The sequence below is a fragment of the Lycorma delicatula genome, chromosome 5 (assembly GCF_047948215.1).
Source record: "Lycorma delicatula isolate Av1 chromosome 5, ASM4794821v1, whole genome shotgun sequence".
Taxonomy (NCBI): Eukaryota; Metazoa; Arthropoda; class Insecta; order Hemiptera; family Fulgoridae; genus Lycorma; species Lycorma delicatula.
Window position 1 is genome coordinate 121,106,012 of NC_134459.1, and position 23,251 is coordinate 121,129,262.

A 23,251-nucleotide genomic window follows, 5' to 3' on the forward strand; every position below is an offset into this window, starting at 1 on the left:
AGTTATATATCAAAACATAAAATAAATAAATATTTTAAAAGAAGATCAATTGTTTTATTTCTCTTTCAATGGACAAAACAGGATGAGATAGAAACAAATAATTTCAGTTACATTGTGATCCTAAGAGATAAAAATATTTTAGAAAATAACTGTAAATCTGCTTTATAGATTACTTTTGGAGAATAATCTGATCAAACTCAAAAACAAGTGATTAGAAATCAACAGTTATACGCTCCATCCAAAAATCGACTTTTAATTTTATATTGATTTACATGAATAAAAAAACTAGGAATTTTATAAAGTATTTTAGTTGAAGTACACAAAAGTACAAAAAATTAGAATTTGTATTTACAATATTTATAAGTTTAAAAACGAAATTTACAGGAAACGAATTAAATATTTCATTGTATGAAAAAAAAACTGTTTCAACGGGTAGATTCACAAAATAAATAAACAACTTCATGAATAAATCACTCATCTGTATTTAAGAGATATTGTAAAACAAGTTAAAATACTGTTATATATGAATAAAACATGCATTTTAAAATATTTAATTTTTAAAACGCTAAAAATATTTACTTTCCAATTAAATTTTAAACACGAAGGATAAAGAAGAATAAAAATCGTATATAATCTACAAATAATAATTCATTATATATATATATGTATATAATTTCTAAAATTAGATGCACTGTCGTGTATTTAATTTTGATCTTAAAATGTGATTTAAAAGTAATTAAAAGAAAAAAAATATATATATCTTTGTGTTTATAACCGTGTCGAAAAAATCGCCTTTTGTACTAGTATTAATAATTAATTCACTAACTAAAAGTAAACAAACCATTGTGCAATTAATGTTTTAAAACAAAATGGATTAGAACCACATTACTGATTTAATCCCTTGGGATTTATTCTGTTGGTGTAGATGTTCTCTTCCAGCACGATTATTTTCTTTTTCTCTCTTGTACAACCACCGCTGTACCATATCTGATAGCGTTTATTCCCTTTTACTTCCATTTTAAACAGAATATTTTCAAAGAATTTCTAATAGGAGAATCTTTCTTTTATAAATATTTAAAATAAAATTATATTTTTAAATGCGCAAACGCATTGTAGAGATTATCTCTTTCTGCGCATTTGTGTGTGTGTGTGTGTGCTTGTGCGCGCGCGCGCGCGTTTATTTATATAATAAAAAAATCTTGAAATCTACTTTAAATCTGATGATTATTTATATACTCGTACTAATTTGTCAGTTTAGTTTTTCGTTTTTAATCCCTCATTTAAAGCTTACAGTTAAATTGTCATGATTATTTGATTATAATAATAATAATAATAATAATAATATTATGGATTTATTTCTTCTTTTGTTTCATTTTGAAGAAAAAAAATACCATAAATAACTCAAACTGCTTTTCTTTAGCGTCATAGATTTGAGTATTAGTGGGCGTTTCTGTTCTAATTTTGTTTGAATAAATAAGTAATTAAATTTCATAAAGGAATTAGTTTAAGATAATTTTTACCGTAAATGTTAAGTATAATTTTCTCTTCAAATTCCTTGTTTTTTTGTTTGGGAGTATATTATGTAAGTATTTATTTTCATTCTTATCCTTTTGAATTAACTAATGTCTACTACCATAGGTTTAATACATTAATTACTCACACACACACACAAACATATATATATATATATATATATATGTATATATATATATACACACACACACACACACAAGATGATGTTAAGCGCAAATCTACGATCTATAAAATAACTTCTTATGATATATTTGAAATTTTTAGTAATGTATAGTTTTACGAAAAGAAATTACGGTTTTTTTTATTAGAAGTAATCAAATTTGGAAAAACGAAAAATCGCGTTAGTAATAAAACGAAATAAAAAGCCCCTTAGTAACTTTTTTATTTCATATTACCTTCAAATTTACATCCAATAACAAACTTTAAATAGTTAATGTTGGAGTTAATGGCCCAAACACTAATAATCACAGCCTTCCCAATAATAAATAACATTAATAATCTGCAATACTACTAGAAGTTAAATGGCTAGGTCAATTGATATTATTTACTTTATTTATCACAATATTTAATATTAAAATTTAGTTAAAAGTCTTTGGTCCATATGGTTATAGCAAGTAAAAATTCAGTCATGATAGAAATCATAATTATTAATAAGTTATTAAATAAGCAATCGAAATATTAAAATATTCCTAGGTAATAATAAAAAATTCGCTTTCTAACAATATTAAAGAAACCAAAAAAAATGCAAATATGTAGTTAACCTACATATTTTAAAGTAGCTTTATTAATAATTAATAAAGCTCAATTATTGATCTTAATAAAAATACGTAAATTGAATTAAATATGCGAAAAAAAATTCTCAACTTATAATAAATTAGTATATTTTAACTGCAATTAATTTTTTTAAGAAATTTTTATTAATTTACGAATTTAAAATATTTTTTCGTAATATAAAAGAGACCCTACAGACTTATTGAAAAATATGGATTTTATATTTTTTCTTGCAAATATAAAGTACCTAATGTCAATTCAAATAATTGTATTTAATTTAAACAATAAGTGTGAACTAAAATCGTTATTGTAAAAGATTCAGAATAATCGATTTCCTGGAAATAATCATTGGTTCTGTACGTGCAATTACATGATAATTTCCCACAGTAATAAAAAAAAAGAATTAAAGTTGTTTAATAATAAATATAATAAATTTAAAGATAAAATCAAGTAACATACAGTTTATTGAACAATAAAAAGTAGTAAACAATAGCTGTTATCTGTTATGAATGAATAAAGAACATACACTTTTCTCTTTTATATACATGTTTGAATGCCACTCCGTTTTAATAGAAATTGATAATGAATTAATATGAAGAAATTGCTTAATAAAATAGGGATACTATAAATTTTATTTTAAATTTAACGATAAGAATACTGTAAATGAAATTATGACCTATATGGAATTTAGTTACTAACGTCGATGATTGGAAATAAAACGATAAAATACGTTTTCAAACTATTTTTCTCATTTAAATTGCAATAGCAGAATTTAACCGCGAATCCATTTCACGATATAAAATGCTCATCTAAAGCTTTATAGTCCATTAACCCGACAACTGTACGGTTACACTATTTCATAGCCCATTTATCTTTTTACCTTTATACCCTGTTATTATTATTATTATACTGCGCTTCAGTATACATCACGTATTCATATAGTAACGAATAACGAAACTGCAATTGAGATAAATCCACCTCGTTAACAGGACACCACATACTTTAATCCTTGTTGTTTAATACGTAAATGGTAAACACATACTCATAGGAGAAAGAGGAAGCTCTTCAGCGAGAGAGAGGAAGACATATCCCTGCACATAAATAAACACACACACACACACACAAACAAACAACATTTTCATCATAAATTTTATTAACAAATAAAAATGAATAAATGGATCATTCCTAGAATTATTAATTCATAGACCCAGCCTATAACCATTGAAAATCACCATTTAATACTTGTTTTTTAACCCTATATGCTTCAGTTTCACTTTTTTGAGAATATAAAATATTTTTATTTGAATATAAGAATAGAATTACCATAATAAAAAGTTGAAACATAAACTTATTTATTAAGCATTTGGAATTATGGAAATAATTTTTCATAGGATTTTACATCGGGATATCCGGTTTTATCAACAGATTTTCTGTTGCATAGCAGGAAGTTGAAAATACTGAGTAAATTTAATGAAGATTTGATTAATACTCAATAAGAGTACTACTTAAAAGATGATTGTTTTATAAAGATAAGATAAAAGGATCATTCCTAGAAACCAGATATTCCTTATGAACATTATTTTCTTACTTTTTTTATCATAAGGAAAAAACATACAGTTGCATAGTCTCGATGTTATGATAATTAAATACAAGTTTTCTTAAAGTAGAAAATTCAGTCTTCTTTTTAGACTTCTCTTCTTTCAGTGTTATTTTACAATAACATTGTAATTGAAAGCGTTAATTAATTTACTAATTAACACTTTCACATTTTAATTCTATTTGAAAAATAAAATTAAGCAAAAAAAAAGAAAGAAAAAGTTTATTGCGCTAAATAATTTAAAAAAAAAAAAAAAAAAAAAAAACATGATAAACTACGCTTTGTATTGTATTTATTGTGAATTTTTTACATGACTGCCCAAAAAGAAGTGCATTGTATTTAGGGTGTATGTTTAGGGTGTATTTAGGGGTAAGTTTCACCGTAGAAGCTCAATGGCTGAACCGATTTAAATGTATGACCCCGCGTTGTAATCCTTACGTTACTGAGAGTGTCATAGGGTATATATGTGTGTTAAAAAAATCATATGATTTTTTGGCGGGTAGTATGTTCGATCACGTAAGTATGATCGAATAATAGCTTTATCGAGGAAATCGAAAAAGGTTCGCCGGATGGAATGTTGTAGGAAAAAGAGTTCCGTGCTTGCAAAATGAACGATTGCTGTTAGAACTGTTTAAATACGTATGTCTCAGTAAGTTCTGAACAAGCTTCATCTGCTCGTTATTTACGGTCGATTTCGACCGCTAGGCAGAGAACTGTATTTTTTTAACTTTTTTTTGTCAGTCGTGTCGTTTTTCATTTTTAACAGATTTAAACCTTGTTTAAGTATCTCGATTTCTATTTCACTACGTGAAAACATGTAAAGTTTAAGTCATGAAAATTGGTTTGTGTTTTCTAGAGTAAATATTAAAATAATTAATTTACACATTCTATCAAACGTAAGTACTTATAACATTAAAAATATTCCACTGGTTGATCTAGTTGAAAAAAAATCAGATTTTTTTTTTTAATCTCAATTTATACTTACAATCGGTTTAGTTAATTAGAAACCATATATAAATTTTATAATAATAATCAAGTTATGAAGGAGTTTCCCTTAAAACACCTTAATTACATTCTAGATATCAACACTAAGTCTAAAGTAGCATTAACACTGATAAAGTCCAGCCAGTAATGAACTAGAAACCATAATAATGTCTAGTACTATGAATAAATCACAACATAAAAAGAATAATAGTAACATAGGAACGAATAATATTAGAAACATATATGATCACAAGTATAAAATAAACACTTTTATGATGACTTAAGAAGAGAGGCCTCGTTCTGAATATCACACTGTTAGGTTTCAAGATTCAATACATGAATCTGATTTTACCGCCTTACGTCCTCCCCATTATGTTAACAGCTCGATATTTTACGTGGTTGTTAAGTTTTATTTTATACTTAGTTACTAATCGATTGACTTCCTGTCGAACACACGGTAACTAAAGTAATCATGAATTTCGTTATTCTGTACGAAAATGCGCCAGTGTAATGCATCTCACAAATTTATTCTGAAATCGCTGAATAATTTATGTATTACTGGTACTAGCTGTTTTTCTGAGTTGGATTCCGTTTGGTCAAACCGGTTTTAGAATTACTTTGTTCAAAAGTAACTTGTAGACAGTGATAATTGCGATTTTCTGCCTTAAGATTAACCATTATTTTACATTACTCCAACCACTGCTAGAAGTAGTCGAGACTTGAGTTGAATAATCATCGACAGCCACGATTGCCATGTCGTCAGCAAACAATGCAATAGTGATATTGTTTGTGACTGGAAAATCCGCAGTTAAGATGGAGTAGAGGATAGGACCCAGAATCGAGCCCAGAGGAACACCCGAGGAAATATCAAGAATGCAGATCACTATTTAATCTGGTAGAAGTGTCCGTACAACTACATAGTATTAAATAAAAAGGTTGAGGTAGATTTGTTTTTAGTTTGTTAATAAACCAGGTTGCCATACTTTATCAGTGTTTGCCGTATATCTCGAACGTCAGTTGAACAGAACTTCTTTTCTTCCAGGGAGTTGGTGGCAGCGCAAATGATCCTGTGTGTCTGTTCAACGGTAGAGTGACAACCGTGAAAAACGAAATGGTGGTGAGAAACAACTTGTCCCTCCTCTAATTCAGACCATAATCTCTGAAGGAATATTCATTTGAATGCCTTGCACATAATACGTAATAGGTCTGTTCGAAGACACTTGATGCACTGACTTGCTCGGCTAAAGTACCATCCCTTCTTAACAAGTTTTCCACTCCGACAGATTATACGTCGCTTGTTTGAAGGAACAGTCTAGTCACAAAAATTACGGCTTTAGATGGGAGCAGAAAGAGCATTTTGTTGATAGGGGGAGGGTGCTTTCTTTAAGTACTGCTCCTTTTCGATCACTTTTAGCTAGATGAGAAAGACTTAACCAAAAGGTTAAGTCTTTCAAAAGGTTAAGGATTGGAATCGGATTCTCTATGAAGTCAAGAATTTCCTCTTCTTTCCCGAGTTATAAATGTTATGTTACTGAAAGACCGCTCGCATGTGTCTAGCCAAAAGGTCGACCTTGTAGTTATCATTTCTAGCCCAAGATCCATCTGTCTTTTTAAACGGAGAAAACTGAGGCAATGGACGCTAAAATTTCCTCGTAGCCATTCGCAAAGAGTAGTTGTCTCCTTTTGATGGTAAAAGATTACTAAGGTAATTTTTAATAGTATCCTCCTTAAAAGGATTTAGGTTTAGTATTAACCGCCAAGCAGCTCAATTTAAAGATATTTTATTCTCCTATAACATTGCAATCTCTTCCTGAGCCGCTCTTGGTTAAAATGAGATCCATTACTTCTCGTGGATAGTCCGCTTCATCTTGCCCTTCTTTCTTGTCCAGAGGCGTTGAGCACCAGGCTGCTGTAACACCGAGGTCAGGTAGCCTGTCGTGTTGTCTAAAGAAACCGAACCGAACATTTCAACTCAACTGATATGACCAGTACTTCCACGATTCAGCTTCTCCTGCGAGCCTTCCAATCTGTCTTGTTGTATAGGATAGGATTTTTTCTTTCTAATTACCACCGCTTTAAGAAAGTGTACACGATATACTCGGTGTTATATAAAAAATTCAGGAGGTCCGAGACCTTAGCCGGCCTCCGTGGCGCAAGTGGTCGCTACCACTTGCAGAGGAAAGGCTGAGAGCGTCTCGGCCTTTCCTCTGGAGGTCCCGAGCTCGAATTCCGGTCAGACATGGCATTTTCACACGCTACAAAAATGTTCATTCATCTCATCTAACCAATGAGTGTAATGATTCCAATGAGTCTTTTGGTTAAGTCATACAGCGAAAAGTGATTGAAAAGGAGCGGTACTTAAAGAAAGCACCCCCTATTAACAAAATGCTCGTTCTGCTCCCATCTAAAGCCGTAATCTTTATGAGTCAATTGTTTAATGGTATCCTTCAAAAGAACAACGTATTATCCGTTGGAGTGGAATGTGTTAAGTAGGGTTGGTACTTTAGCCGGGCAAGTCAATGCATAAAGTAATACCAAACGGTGGTACCGGAGGTTAAAATAAAGTCCGAGATCTTAGTCAGATTTGACAGCCAGTATGGCGGCTATAATGTGGAGATCACATCGAGATACATGTCCAAGATGCATTCCTTTAAAGTTCGACCTATAGTTGTAAGTCGTCAGCCACAATGAAGATGTTTAGCATTCCAGTCCCCACCCTCGATAAGGGCGGGTCCAGTGTAGAAGTACTCAGGGAATAATTCCCTCGATATCATATGGCGAGGAGGACAGTAGACTGATGATAGCACGACAGGCTCGAGCCAGACTTAAATTTCAATCGAGGTCGCTTGGATATGATCTGCTGAAATTTGACAATTGAGGATGTTTTTCTGCACTCTTTATAAGCAGTACAGTGCCCCTCATGAGCCCTACCTTTCGGATGGTTAGGCGTATATCAGTATATACGATTAACCATCTTAGAGGTTACTCAATGTAACCCCAAAGACGAAGATAGTTGCTATCAGGGAAGTGAGTTTCACAGAGAAGGACATCTAACGATTCTGTGAAGTTGAACGTCTAAGAAACCTGGCCATTAACAGTGTTTGGCTATCACAAAATTCACCTTATAATCCACAATCCACATTATATTACTCAGGGAGTAAGCAAGGCTTACTCACCTTGCTGAGTAAGCCAACCTTCCAATTTGTTGAACTAGAAACTATATATTGTAATCTGTTCTCGGGATCTTTACGAGTATTACTCCCGACAATTGCGGCATAAGATTCAAATTTGTTATCTATTTGGGTACTTGAATTTCTAGACCTCTTTTGGCCTACAAGGGAAATTGGCGTTGCCTATATTATATGAATTGGATTGTTTATCACTAAGCTCTTGTAGACTAGCACTTCCCTTGCAGCCTAGCACTTTCTGCCTTCGTTTCCTTTACAGGATTTCCTTATAGCCTCTATAATTAGCTGGATAGCCTTAAGTGACAAAGTGTACGAACAGGAGGATAATCCTTCTAGGATAGTCCGTAGTCCTGTGTACCTCTGCACACTTGACACACCGGAAGGATAGTATTTTCTTGTTATTAGGTTAGCAATTTCAGGGAATTGGAATTTTCCATATGTTTTAAAAATTGTTTCTGAAATAGTACAATAGTTATTTTAAAAAAAAGAAAAAAAAAATTTACATAAACAAATTTATCTTTGAATAAATTATGGGCACGGAATGTTAAATTTAAATGGGCTCAAATGTATCAGAGATAAATATAGGCCTATGTTAATACAATTATCATAATGATTGTATATGATGTGATGTGAGTTGTAATGCACTTTCAAAAGTAATAAAGCCGCTTTCAAAATAACAAGTATATTAAGCCAGGTTTACCAACAAGTTTAGAAATTGAAATAGTTGTTTTGTCAATCAATCGAATGTAGATAGTTTATTAGAATGCTTAGCCCTTCAAAAACGCAAGTGATATTAAACCAGATGACATTTACGCAGTTGTACAATAAACATCATTATTCTCAAGGAAAGCAACTCTGGCTGGTGTTTCTTGCTACTCAGGTTCTTTACAAGTTTACACAATAATAAAAGCCATCACAAAGCAAGAAAATTAATGTAACTTTGTGCTGGCCGAGGCGGACTGGATATGTCAAACTGTATAATACAAACAACTACTAAGCTGAATTCAAAATCACTTTGTTTTTGATAAAAAAATAAAAAAGATAGTTTAAATAAAAGTCTAAAACAATGAAGAGTTAGCTATTTTTAATTAGTTAAAAATATACAGACCTGTAATGTAAAATGCCTATGTTTCCTAATTAAAACTTTGTTGAGCCTTTTCGATTGATAAATCGTAATAAAAGAGCATTTATTTTTACAAAATTTTAAAACTGAAAGCTTAGAAAATACAGGAAAAAATAGCTTGTTTTTAATGTATTTTTAATTCTGACAAAATTGATGGTGAATCAAAAATAACTGGGCAATATTTTAAATATTTATTTGTAATTTTTACAACTCACTTAATATTACAAAATAAAAAAAGGGCAGAAGTAATAAATATATTTTTGAAATACATCTTGGCACATAGATTACTGAAAAAAAAGAAAAAAGTTATTTTTCCTCATTACTCCAAGTAATTATCTTTTAGGTAAAATTTGTTAATTAATAAGTTCGGATTTAGTAACGTTAAAATGAACGAAGATCAAAATTGATAACAATAGAATGTCAAGAAAAGGATTTTAAGAAAATCTTAATAAAAAAAAATTCATTGCCAACAGCAGTTATAAAAAAAAAGATATTCATCTAGATTTGATCTTTCAGCTAACTAAAAATTACGTTGTAACTTAACATTTTATTTTTAACAACTACTTATCGAAATAAAATAAACGTTATGCATTGGTATAAATATAATAAACACAAATTTTAAATGACCTATTTTTAAAAATGACTAAAGTGAACTTAATTTTAAAATAAGATTATTTTGAAAGGTGGTAGGAAATAGAATTATTCAGAGGATTTCTAAACATGAAGTTGTTTTGCGGTAGGAAATTATCTTGGTGAATACTCTATTACCTGTTTCTGAATCAGGAAACAGCAATTCCCTTTTATAACTGTAATTGCATACAAGTAATTCAAGCAGAATATTTCATTTTGAACAAAAACATTCAAACCTATTTTCCTGCACCATATACTACATAATTTAAAGACAATTTCGATAAGTTATATAATTAACCATTATTTTTTATTTTTTTAGTATATATTCTTATAAAAAGAAACAAATTAAATTTGAAACATCTATTTACAACTGCAGTAAAAAATATTTTTATCAAAACGATGAAAATGTCTAACTTCTATGAAAAAAAAACCAAATAGATAAAAATTTGTACCCAGTATATTAATTTAAAAAAAAATTATTTTGAGAAAAATATTGAAATTCTGTACCAAACTGATAAAAACGATTTTCTCTTTCAAGACAGTCATTTTCAATAAACAATATTTTTAGTGATATTAGTCTTGTTTGTGTAACAATATTAACTGTACATTTTTATTTAGGTTTTCTGTCATTAAAAAAAAACATTAAATTTATGTTTATAAATAAAACCACAAGAGACTTTTTTTCATAAAAAAGTAAAAATCTCTTTAGCTACGTGTGTTGTAGGAATAATCACAGTACTTAAAACGCATTTAATTTTATAATGTTCTTATGAATATCATAGTCATAATTTTATAAATTATCACTAATTTAAAAAAAAAAATATTCACCTAAAAGTTTCGATTTAAATCATCTTTAGTATAAAGATGATTCAAGTTTCTACTAGCTATAATTTATAAATTAAAAAACAATATATCTGATATTTGAACAAATAAATATCTATCTCAAAAGCTATTAAAAATTAAAAAAAATTGTTTTCTGACAAGAGAAAAATATCTGAAAAACTATATAAAAAAATTAAATATTTCTTTGCTGTTAGTGTAAAAGTCAATAAAATTGGGAAGGAATTCCCTAAAACATAGGAAGATGTTATGCTATCTTCCCTCAAGGGGTAATAGTGTTGAAACTTTATCAGTGTAATACGACCGATAATAATACTAAGGAAAGATAGTAAGCAGAGTATATCGTAAACGCAAGCAATATGAAGGGAATACAATTAAGGTTGAATAATTTTAGAGATTTTATAATAAAAGAAAAAATATATATATTTGTGAAAATGCCTTTTATAAATGAATTTATCCGAGGTCGTTCAGTAAGTAAAAACCGTTTGAGTATCGCATGCGCGAAGCTTTATTGAAAAAAATAAATCAAAGCCGTTTGCTCTCAGTTGTTATTCTGCTAGTGCTGTACAAAATTTTTTAGCTGTACTTTGACACGGATAATTTTTTTGTGATAATAATGAATAAAAGCATTCAAAATACCATCTACTGGAGGTAAGATAGATCATATTTTTTTTGCATATGCAAGGTGTTCGTCTTGAGGAAATTCATTTTCAAATTACTATTGTATATAATGGAAGTATAATGAATGAAGAAAACGTAAGAAAATCGTGTTATTAAAGAGAATCGGCATTTTATTTTTGAAGAACTTAGTATTAAAATAAATAGAATAGATTTGTTATAAAATATAAAAACGGTTTTTACTTTCTGGACGACGCTAGTTAAAGGTTGAATTCTAATGAACAAAGAATGGAAACGTCCCTCACTGTGTTTTGATAGATTATTAGTTTGAATCCCGGTTAGCACACTAACCAATTTTCATACAATAAAAATATTCCATAACACAAAGACCACAAAAGGAATATTAGCTCGTTTGGCGAAAACGATTTTCAGATATATTAATATAAGATTAAATATCTTTTTCTTCCATTTATTGCGATATTTTAGGATAATTTTTATAATCATATTATAAAACGCGTTTCAAAGATAGCATTATCAGTTATACAAAAGTATTAAACAATACAATTTAAAAAATAACCATACTTGTTAACATTAAACAATTTATTTTCGTCTTATTTTTATGTAGTACCGGTACAAGCGTTTAAGCACGTCTTTAAACGTAGTATAATGATAAAACATAATGTAATTGATTTTGTAATGCAACTAAAAACAGAAACAATATAAATTTCTGCTTACCAAACCACAAAAACATTTTTTTGTGATGCTACTCGTACAATAGTGATTTTCATTGTTAATATTAAACATGGTTTTTTTTATCTCTAAGTATTCAGGTATATCATGTATTCATTATAACGACTAATGAATTATTTACATATATATTTGTAATTTTACAACTTCCTCTTTAGGATGAAAATAATTTTAAAAGTATTTACTGGCGAGAGTATAATTCAATTTCAGGTGATATTAAGATGAATTAATTTTGATCTTTCTTTATCAACAAGGTAACCAAAATTTGTATTATGTTAGATCATTCTTATAATAGTTTTAAAAATATAACGTACAGCAAATATTCCTTTAGACAAACCCGCTTATGCGCACGCACGACTACACAAACGCACACGATGAAGTTCAGTAAGGATATATAAATTAAACATTTATTAGAATGTAAAATAATTCATTTGAGTATAATGATTAAAAATTTATGTAACAAAAATTTGTTTTTAGAGTAAATAATGTAGGTAATAAAGCTTTAGAACAACTCACAACGCTTATATATTTTTGGAGGCCAACTTTATTAAAATAACGACGTGAAAAAATCTTCGACTAATAACAGTCAATAATAATTTATTGTAACTTGACATTAATTTAATAATTCTGCAGAAAATAATAATAATTATTTACATAATTTAACACACGTAATGTAATTAAGCTGACAATTTAATCCTGTTTTTTTTTTTTTAAATAAGTAACATTATTAAAGAATCCAAAAATAAATAATTTTTAGAAAACTATTTTTATTAACTCAAGGCTGTTATTAAACTTTATCGTGGTTACTTCAATGATATAGAAAAAATAATCACAAATTAATGACTATAAAATAATATTAAAAATATTTTCATTCTCAATTTAGTCTAAAAAAAAGTAGTCTTAAAATATAAAAAATTAAAATCAATCGACATTTTTGTGTGTTTCACTATTCAACTGCTAAATCAGTTTTTAATGAAACTCGTAGGTTGATATGATCTCATTTAAATTTAGACTATATAAATAATTTTATTCGAATGGAATCAGCCTTTTCACGTCCAGAAATTATTTTTATTGTTATTAATTTTTTTGGTAATTTTAATAATCATTTTTCAAAAAAATTAAAAATAAACTTAATAAAATTAATACTAGTAATTCAAAGTATTCCAATATTAAGAAAAAAGAAAATAATAATAACAATAATACATACCTTCTGTACTTTTAGTTGTTTTAAAATTAGCCTACTACCAGTGAACAAACTAATTTAATTGATTACATGATTATTTAAACAAAACTAAAACCATTATGATAAATCAAATTTATTTAAACATTACAATAAGTGCTTTTTTCTAAGACGAGTGAAGTTAAGGAAATAACGGTAAAAATATGTTTTTGCGCTTCTCTTTCATTGTTTGTTCCTTCTTATCAGTTTTTATTTATTGTGTTATAATATAAAGCAACAGATGAAAAAATTTAAATAAAAGAGTCCCTCCAGTTTATATTCTTTTATATCAGTACTTAAAAAAATAAATTACAGATAACGTAGGCTATTTAATGTTGTTATCATGTAACGAATTACTTTAATCATTTTTGCGAAAATGTAGTCGGCATAGGGTATGTAACAACTTCATTTAAAAACAGACATTTCTTCTAGTCAAAAATACTAGCAAAATAAAAAAATGTTTTTTCCGCTTGTTAAAATATGAATCGGTAAGTAGTATCTTTTTAACATATTAGGTTCCAAATAATAGAACAAATTTAAAAATATTTTAATATAAAACATTGAAAAATTCGTGAAAGATTTTACAAATATCTAAAAGTAATAAATACACAGTATTTCATTTTAATCGCCCCGCAAGCGAATTTCTCGTAAACTACGCATAGTATAAAAAAATTACCTAAAAAAAAGGTTACTTTGAACCTTACCAATGAAAAGAGCAGAAAACTCTACATTGCACATACTAAACATCATTACTCACAGAGAAAGCATGTTACAAGTAAAACACGTACGTACGTTTTATGTATCACAATCGAAATAAAAATAACGGAAAAAAAAATTTTATCAATAAATTTCTTCTAATATAATTTGTAAACATAATAACTAAACTTCAACATACCTGGCTGTCATTAAACTTTAAAGTATCTTTCTATTTAAAAAAAAAATGAAAGATTTTGTCAAAAAATGTGTTAAAAATATAATTTTTATTGAATTTTAATCTAGAAAAACGTAAAAATGTTAAATGTAATTTTGACTAGGAGAAAATAATTTATAATGTTAAATATGTAAGAAGATATTTACCTACGACAAAAAACATCTTAAGAGAAACTTTTAGTAGCTATTAAAGAAACCAAAGGCTGAAAAGTTATGGAGAATAAATAAATTCACTTAATTAAGATCAAAGATAGAGAAGTTTAAGCTGTTACAGGATGCAATAAAATAGACACTACAATGTGATGGATGAATTAGAGAAAGTAGCGTGATACGCGACAAGAAATTATGAGGGAAAAATGCAAAGAAAGATTAATAGCACTGAAGTGAGACCAAAATATTGATGCCTCTGAGATATGGACAGACAAAGAAAGAAAATGGGGGTGTGAGATATGAATAGTGACAAGAAAGAGAAACATAAGAAATTAATGCATTGGATGAACGGCCAGTTACATACAGTAGCCAGAAAACTACAGATAGATAGGGTGTGATTGTAGATAAAAAGTGAATCAATAAAGAATAATTTTGAAACAAGATTAGGAAAGTTAGAAATTGTAGGGAAAACAAAAGGGAGGCTAAACTAAGATGGAAAGATAAAGTTGTTATGGATCCGAGAGAAAGAGAGAAAGAGAGAGAGAGAGTGAGAGAGAGAGAGAAAGAGAGAGAGAGATTGAGAGAGAGAGTGAGTGAGAGAGTTTGAGAGATTACTTGGGATTGGAAAAATAAGGAAGCCAAAATTAAGAGGGATGCCGGTCAAAAATTAAAATTGACAACGCTGACTCCGTATGTTATGACGAAGAATAACTGAGGAAAATTGGTCAGTTAAAATAGAGGAATTTCCGACTTGAAACGCAACTTATTTTATATATATAGATATAATTTCATTTAAAAAGCTTACCACATGCAGTAATACCGTTTAATATTCTCCGTACTGATAACCACAGTAATGCTTAGACAGAGAATAATACATTTTTAAAATTCTTAAAAGATCGGAGAAATCAGTGATAAGCTGACATCCGCATATCATCTGAGTAGGCTGTTTTAAACAGAATTGTGTAGAAAAGTTTGGCTTTTTATTTCTTAAGAATATGATTCATGAACATTTACGACCAGATCATAGTACACAAAATTAAATTTCATTAAAAAAATCATATAATTTAATTTTTGAAAACTCAAAAATCATTACTTAATATTGGAGGTAAATTAATCTAAGTAAAAGTAAAGAGAAATCAAAGGATATGGCGACGGGTAAGAGCTCAATTGATGGAGCTAGTTTTCACGTGAAAGACGGTCTTTCGAAAGCGTTAATAAATTTAAACTAGGGAATAAGGGTATAGCAAATCGTAATGAAATTCAGAAAAAAATATAATCGAAAAATGCGTACTTTTATTATATGAATTAGCTCTCGATTGCTATCAAAATGGGTTAAATTTAGTTGATATAAATTTTTTTTTATATAAATTTTACTGGTTGGTTTGAATCAATTTTTGAATTCTTGATGGCATGGAGTAAGTAAATTAGCAAATAAACAGCGTGAAAATTACTTAGTAACTATCAATTATATAATGAAGCAATTTGATGATGTGTGCAATATACAACGAATTAAGAAATATTTAAAATTAATATTATAATAAAACTTGCCGGGACTCGCTTCGCACGCCCAGAGTTCACTCGTTATTTCACTGATCTTAAAAATCAGTGAAATTGTGACGAGTAATTATGATGAGTGATTTATGAAAAATCACTGGTCAGTTCACTCGCCATTCCCGTCTAGCCAGAAGGCTCTGCCCCATGGAGCCTGGCAATGTTTTTTACAATCATGGTTGTCAAAAATAGTGATAAATAACAAATAAAGTATTGAGGCAGGTTTTATAGAAACCTGATAAAGAAATTTAATTACAAAATACATAGTATTCTATGGTAAGTAAAGTAACATTCCTTTGATGAAAATTCATAACTTATTTTTGTTGCCATGTGACAAAAATGTAATAATAAAGTAAAAAGATTATATATTTTTTTCTTTAATGATTATATTTAATTCACAACTTTACTTCTAATGGGGATAGGGCCTCGGTCTATAACTTCAAACCTTCCCTGGGATAACACGAATGTATCCTGAAATTTTGAAAGCAGTCTGTCGGTTGGTTCTCGTGTAATGGGAGAACAGACAGACAGACAAATAAACTTTCGGCTTTATATATAAGATAAATAGCTGGAGATAAGTACTTAGTATTTTGAATGTGTAACAGACTAAAATAACAACCGGTATTATTAATCAATTTAATTCTCTGAAGCAAATTAAAACCACTTTCTTTTTAGCATTATGCTAATCCATATGATTTCATTTTTAATATATTGAAAATAGACTTGTTTTAATATTAACGTAGAACATTTAAATTTTTTTAAATAAAAGAAAGGGAAAAAATGAAAGATAAGAATAAGACTTGTAAGATTAACTAATTAGATAATATATTGGTAATCAAGTAGGATTAATATTAAATGAGTGAATTTACTTTTTTAATTGTATTCTACTGAGACAGTGTAATCTTCAGGAAAACAACTTAACTATGATTAGTACATGAATAACTCGTTTATAATAGCAGTATATGTGCATCCTTATTTAAAAAAAAATTAAAATCATAATTTTACTACTTAACTTAAATTCTACTTTTATTTCAAACAAAACAATTAAATAAACTTTATTCATTTTTATGAGTTTTTGCTCGTTAAGAGTAACTTTTTTTATATATACTTAAAAAAATCTATACGTATGCATGCTCATGCATAACACATTCGTAGGATAAAGAGGAAGCTTTTCAGCGAGAGAGAAGACATCTCCCTGTAAATAAATAAACAAGCGTGCGCGCGCGTGCACACACACACACACACAAAATAAACCCGAACAATATACTGATTTATTTCCTTTCAAAGATAACATCTGTTAATTTTAATATGAGCCATTATAATTTATCACAACTAAAAAAAAAAAAAAAAACAAAATCAGCGGAAAAAATAATTAATTTTATAAATTTAATCTTTTAGAGTAATATCAATATTCATTTTTTATTATTATTTTACAATCAATATAGGCCACTCATGATAAATAGGAAATTGTTTTTTCTCATAGTTAACTCCCCCATGTATTGAAAGCCAAATTCACGTGAATATAAATCAGAAGTACCGGTAATAAATTAGACCTTATTTTTCATTAAAACTAGTTGTGTATTTTAATAATATTGGCGTGTATAAAGAGCTTTTCGTTCCACTGAGGGGTGAGTTTTCAACCGACTCGTCAAACGCAAAGGTTGGGTTAAATAACGAAAAGGGAAACTCAATGCATTGCGACGAGCCAATTTTCCTTGTTTTGTTGGAGCCGATGAGACACAACAAATAACGGAAGGGATTTAAAAACATATTTTCAATTATTTTACTATTTTCTATTGTGAATATCAATATGAGCCCTTTTACGCAAGTACAATATAAGAGTTAAAAATGAAAAGATCTTCCTTTATAAATTCCTCCCCAATTTACCGATTGTTTCATCATAAATTCCTTTTTATAAAAAATAATAATAATGAAGTCAATAAAAAGTCAATAATAATAATAATAATAATAAAATTTTAGTTTAGGGGTCTAATCCTACCAGTTGTCAGATGGGCAGATCCCAATCTGTTAATTTGTTTTTTTAATATTTTATTTATGTTTATTTTCTTATACATCACAATAAACAAAACTGATTTTAGTTCTGAAAATGTATCATTGGTGCCAAAATTACTGATTCTATCTCTCATTTCGTTAAATATCCGTAATTAGATAAATCAATGCCATGTATTGGCCGTAATATGTTCTAAATCTACTCAGCATATATAGGAGGAAGGATGATCTTATATTGTTTGATATCTGAGTAATACTTCTAAATATCGATTTGACATAGTAATAACGAGAAGAAGACATCTCTCTGTGCATAAATAAACACATGTTGTGTGTAAGGTTAGTGGCTTTTTTCTACCTTTCTTCACCCCTTTCAAGGTCAAATTTCAAAAATTTAGAAATTGATTTGAAGATATTTACATGAAAATTACACACATCAAAGTCAAATTGATATCTTCATTTGCTACCGAGAAAGTAAAAAAAAAAAATAGCTATGTTTAAAAAAAAATCAAAATCCATCTTAACCTTTTAACTCAGGATTTCAAAAAAAAAACTAGAAATTAGTTTTTAGATATTCACATGATTATTACACAAAAACCAAATTGATATATTTTTTTTTGTTACCGAGAAATTAAAAAAATTACATTTCATTATTTCTCCATTTTAACCATTTATACTGAAAAAAACCTTTCTTAATTTACACTTACACCGTAAGAAAAACACGTATACAAATTTTCATAAATTTATCTTCAGTAGTTTTTGCTGGGCGTTTATGAAGCATTCAATCGGTCATTCAGGACATGTACATTTATAAATAAATAAATAAATATATATATATATATATATATATATATAGAGAGAGAGAGAGAGAGAGAGAGAGAGAGAGAGAGATAAGTGACCTTTTGGCCTATATATATATATAATGTTTGTATTAAGTAACAACATAATTTTTCTTTTTACAGATCAGATTAACTACTTTATATATCTCTGGCACATACTTAAATTAGTTCATGTGTATCATTCATGCAGAAGTATATTTTTAACTGAAGTTGCAGACTATATTATTTTAAAACAAATTACATATTTGCATATCAAAAAGAAAATGTTGTTTAATCAACATGCTACTACGTACAGATTGCCATAATAAAATTACATTTTATCCCATAAAATTACACTATTATTATAAGAGTTCGTTATTTAATGAAAAATACGGTTTTTCTATGTCATATGCTAGCGTGAGTTCAAAAAAAAAAAACATTGAAATTTTGTTTATTTGTGTTTCTCTTCTAATCGATTTAACATTCATGCTATAGAAGTAATATGAATTAATAGATTCAGTAAAATATTTAGTTTTATTATGCTACTAGTTATTTCTCAATTCAAAGTAATCCATTTAAAATTTAAAGAATTACATTTTTTATACGATATTTGATATTTCATATACAATATTAAAAATAACAATAATATACATATTACAATAATAACATAATCTCTTTTAGCTAATCTGAAGTAGAGCTGATTTATCAAAATTTTGTTTCGTTATCTTATAGTTTTCAATACAAAATTATTTTTACATGAAAATAAATATAACGCATGTTTTATAGATACAAAATTCGATATTATTAGGTCATAAAGAGATATATACAAAATTCAGTTAAGAAAGGTAGAAAAAATGAGAAAAAGTAGAGTATATGCAAATGAGGACTGTTTTAGATTCAGAAATACGAATACACAGTGTAGTAGGCCCTGGAAGGCCTCGCTGCTGCTCGCTGGTAGCGAATGACATTCGTGGTGGCACGCAAGGCACAAATAAAACTTTTTCTTTATTTTCTTTACCCTTTTACATTCTCGACTAACACAAACATCATCAGACTTATACAACAACCGTTACTTGTTCAGGGTAGTAAATTTAACTAGCGCTAAAAATTAGCATAAAATATTAAAACACCTTTTTTATACTGTAAGATTAATTGTGAATTTAAAATCAGACTGGTGTAAAGAAGGGCATAAGTCTCCTGAAATCTCTCTTTTATTCGTTCTCTTATTATTTTCTAATCTAACTATCTCTGTTTGAATATTTTTAAATAATCACTATTTCTAAGCGTTGTAAATTAGTCACGTAAATAATAGCGAATCGTAAATATTAAACTGAACCTTTCCCTAAAATATTAATATGAAGTTACTTTTGGAATATTGGTATTATACTAGATACTAATGAAAGACACAAGTCCGCTCTGGTATCATGTACTTCATTGATTCAAATAATTTATTGCACAGCTCATTTTGAAATTAATTATTTTTTTAGTTAAATCACATAAAAGGATATCCTCAATAATTTAAGGACATTTTGATTCATTCAATTGTATGCTTTATAAATTAAAATAATCATTAATTTTTTTTTTAAATATTGAAACATCTGAATAATATGCAATAAAAGTTTAAGCTTTTCCCCAGATGAACTTGTAAATATCTGTTATAATATCTATTTTGAAATAAAATTATTCCGTCGTAAATTAAATGTAATAAATGGCGTTACAATGACGTTTGATAATAGGACTGAATATTTTTTTTTTTACTTTTGCGTTTCAACAGCTTTAAAATTCCAATATTATTGTTAATATTGGGTATAGTATTTGTTTAAAACTCAATTCAATTAACATTTACGATTGAAATATTAATTACTAGGATTATATGAAACGCTTTCAAAAATTTATATAAATATATTTAAAAAATATTTCATTCATACGAATATTTCGGAAGAGTAATTGGTAATTATTATGATGGTTAATTTTTAGTAATTGCTTTTCTCTAAAATTGTCAACATATTTTACTATCTACATTTTTGGAGCTTATGGAATGCTCATTCATTGTTAGAATTTAACATTAATTTTAGGATTGTCATTTTAGAAACAGGCACATGTTTTAAAATGAAACATATATCAATCAATATATTACAAATTTAAAAAATAAGGAACATGAATAAGTTTTGTTCTACAGTGAGGTTTTCGATTTTCATTGCAGGAAATAAATAAACAGTAATGCTTATTAACGTTTTTTTCTTGTGAACGTGTTAGGTTCCTAATAATCAAATTAGAAATGGCTAGGTTACTCTACCGGGTTGGTCTAGTGGTGAACGCGTCTTCTCAAATCAGCTGATTTGGAAGTTGAGTGTTCTAGTGTTCAAATTCTAGTAAAAGCAGTTACTTTTATACGGATTTGAACACTAGATCGTGGATATTGGTGTTCTAGTGGTTGGGTTTCAATTAACCATACATCTCAGGAATGGTCGAACTGAGATTGTACAAGACTACACTTCATTTACACTCATACATATTAATCTCATTCATCCTCTGAAGTAATACCTGAACGGCAATTCCCGGAGGCTGAACAGAAAAAATAAAGAAATGGCCAGGTTAATTAATCAGTAAACTGATAATTACTGTAATTACATAACCGATTTAGTAAACTGATTTATTTTATTAAATTATATTTAGTAATCGATATAACAGCAACTAATTAAACAAGATTTTTGTCTGATATTATCTAATACAATTTCTTAAAAATTTATATAAAAATAGAATTTCCACATACCAACAATAGTGAGTATTGGCTATCCAATTACGTTGTGCCACAAGAAATATTGGTAGATGTGAAATGAAAATTGCATTAAGTCAATTCCTTACCCTATTTCAAGACTTTAGTTTTCTCAGTGTAGGACGGAGGTATTATAATACTACTCCTGCAGGAGAAATGAGATGATAGTAACGGGAAGGGCAACTTTACAATTCTGAGTAATAACAAGAGTGGAGTAGCCCTGGAGGACAGATTAGAGTACCTTACTAGTAACTGCACGAATCTGTTGAAACACGTTTATTTAATTGAATTCCTGAACGTAAAAAAATTCATTTCCTTTTACTATTTAAAATTTTAACAGGATAAAATTTCAATTTTGCTATAAAACACGTTTTAGTAGTTTAAATGTAGGCTCTGCATGCATGGTGGATTTAAACATTTTTAAAAAATTGTATGTAAATATAAAAACACAGTCCTGTTATTTTGTCAGAATAATTACGACTGTAGATGCACAAAATTTTAGTAAACATGATTAAATTTTTAATTTGTTACAAATAAAAATATCCTTATATCATAAACATCTTTCATTATTTATCAAAACACATGATTATTTTTTGAAAATCGTAAACACTTTAGATTGGCGGCTATTTTTCATTGTTATAAAACATGTTAAACCTTTATTTTTAAAAATTATATTTAGTAATCGATATAACAGCGACAATTAAACAAGATTTTTATCTGATATTATCTAATACAATTTCTTAAAAATTTATATAAAAATAGATTTTCCACATACCAGCAATAGTGAGTATTGACTACCCAAGCATTTTCGGATTATTCCTCCATCATCAGGGATTACTGATTAATTATGAATTTTATAGTTGTGTAAATAAATTTTTATAAATGGGAATTAAAATGAAAATAAAATTAATAATTATTACGTTCATAACAGTTGATTATCAACAGTTAAAATAAGTCAACGTTAAATGAAAAACATCTTGTCAGTAAGATGTTTACAACTGTTCATTATAAAATTCATAATTAATCAGTAATCTCTGATGATGGAGGAATAAGCCGAACGCACTTGGATAGTCAAAATTCACAATTGTTGGTAAGTGGATTTTTATATAAATTATATATTACCAACGGTGCCAGATGTTAAAAAAAAATTTTTTATTAATCAGTAATGTCCAGCTTGGATGAATATTATGTGATAAAGAATCTACGGATTAGATATTTTTTCCTTGTTTTTCGTAGGAGGCGGAAAAACTCTGTCAATCATCGTCCGTCCAGGGTTCTCATCGACTAAAATCCTTCCCCTTCATCGCATAGGAACTGGACCTGGCCGCGAGGCATGAACACGGTTCCTATGTGACGGGTACGGGATACACATAATACCAGCTTCTGAGCAGCAGGATCTGATGTTCACCGGGAGTCATCGGGAGACGACGATCCGGGTGGGCCCCCGCTGCCCACACTCGGAGACTGGCCGTCACCCACTACCCATCCGTCAGTTTACCCATCCGTCAGTTTAGTGATGCCCGTGATCATGCACTCTACCACAGCCCAGCTCCTCCCGGATCTGAGCATGCAGCCCATAACGGATCTAGATGTCTTAGAGTCTGGTAACGTTCTGTCCGCGATTGCTTCCAATGGTAGCAGTTGAAGACGGTGTGTTCAACGGAGTCAATCTGTCCACAGTAAACACACAGGTGTGACTCCATCCGCCTGAACCTCTTCAGGTACGAGCGGAAACACCCATGTCCCGTAAGGAAGTGGGTTAGCTCGTA